A 1,864-nucleotide genomic window follows, 5' to 3' on the forward strand; every position below is an offset into this window, starting at 1 on the left:
CCCCTCCCCTCCTCTCCTCTTTTTCTTTTGTCCTAGGTACCCTGAGCTTGAGAAATCTTCAAAAAGTCAAACTACCTTCAATCTCCCCGCCCCCAGCACTAGGGTCCAGAGAAGAAAGAAAATCCCTCTGGTTGAGATGAGCCCTGCATCTTACCTTTCTGCTCAGTCTCCTTCAGTGACACTGAGGAACAAGTCTCCTTTGTCTCCGCTGTCATTTTCCTGTGGGCCTACCTGTAATGGGGGAGGTAATGGACCATTTATTCTGGCTGTAACTTGACATTAGTCAGCAGGTGATGACATCTTTGTGAACCGATCTGTTAGTTCTCTGAGAGGAACGGGACACTATGGAATGTGGTTCTAAAGCTGGTGACCTGCACCACGTCTCAGGCTGGTGTGCGTGTGACTCTGAATGTGACTATCAATGGTGGCTGTGTGCTTGTGGTGCTGGGTGTTGAGGGAGAAGTGTGGACAGAGACGATGCTTTGCTTTCCCCAACATGAAGTGTACATCTGTTTATACTTGTGACGGTGCAGACATTTGCATGTGGCTGTGTAAAATCAAGAGTTGTAGGTTTAAGGAGTTCATAGTGTACGTATGTGAGTCTGAATTTGGGGAAGCCTCTGCTAATTTGAACGAAAAATAGACATGTAAAGCTAACAGAGGCAGAGGAGACTTGTTCCTCAGTGTCACTGCAGGACTGGGCAGAAAGGTGAGATGTGGGCTCATCTCAGCCAGAGAGATTTTCTTTTCTCTCTGGACCCTCGAATAAGGGGTCAGGAGACTGAAGGTAGTTTGACTTTATTAATTCCAGGTCTCTCCTTGCAACCTTGAACACAGTCTTTCTGTGTGGCCCTAACTGGCCTGAATATCTATGCACACCAGGCTGTATCTCCTGCCTCTGTCTCTTCGAGAGCTCATTATTTTAGCCTAACAGTATGAGGGGGACAGAGACGCCAGACATACATCTGAGAATTAACATTTTTACTCACAGCACTTGATGCTATAGAAAGGAACCTCGGTGTGTCCCCTGTCCTCAGAGCTCCTGAGCCACAGCTTCCCCTCAGGACAGGTTGTAAGACTCTCAGCAAAGCAAATAAGGCCAAAACAGACAAGAGTCAGCAATGGCATACAGGACAACTAACTAGCTGAGAAGAAACTGCCGTTCTGCTAGAGGTGGCTTACAGTTCTAGTTGTTGCTGCCAAAGCCCTATTTGTGGCTTTGGCTGAATTATTTATTACCTGTCAGTCCCTGCTCTTCTATCTGTGAGAACAGAGGCTTGAGCTAGATCAGTCTATTTCAAACTTTAGTTTATTTTTTTTAACTGATGCAACTAAAAATGGAATCTCCAGAGCCTAGTGTGTAATCCCAGTTCTTGGAGGCTGAAACAGAAAGATTGCAACGAATTCCAGACCAGCTTGGGCTATTGGGTGAAACTCTGTGTCAGAATACAAATGCAAGGGTGGGGAGATGGCTCAATGGGAAAAGTGCCTGCCAGGCAAGTATGGGGACCTGAGCTTGGACCTGAAGCATGGATATAAAAACCTGGATCCTGGGAGAATGAGACTGGCTGTTCCCTGGAACTCACTGGCCAGCCAACCTTGCTAAATGGTGAGCTCCAAGCACAGTGAGCTACTATGTCTCAAATTAACATAGAAACGGGAGCTGGAGAGATGGCTCAGCAGTTAAGAGAACTTGCTGCTCTTGTAGAGGACCCAGGTCTGGCTCCCAGCACTCATGTGATGGCTCACAAAGGGCTGTAATTCCAGTTCTAGGAACATCCAATGGACTCTTCTGGCCTCCCATGCAGTTCAAATATACAATCAAAACACTCATATGCATAGACTCTTACAAAAGTAGGAGAAC

This window comes from Grammomys surdaster, unplaced genomic scaffold, assembly GCF_004785775.1.
Source record: "Grammomys surdaster isolate TR1022 unplaced genomic scaffold, NIH_TR_1.0 207, whole genome shotgun sequence".
NCBI lineage: Eukaryota > Metazoa > Chordata > Mammalia > Rodentia > Muridae > Grammomys > Grammomys surdaster.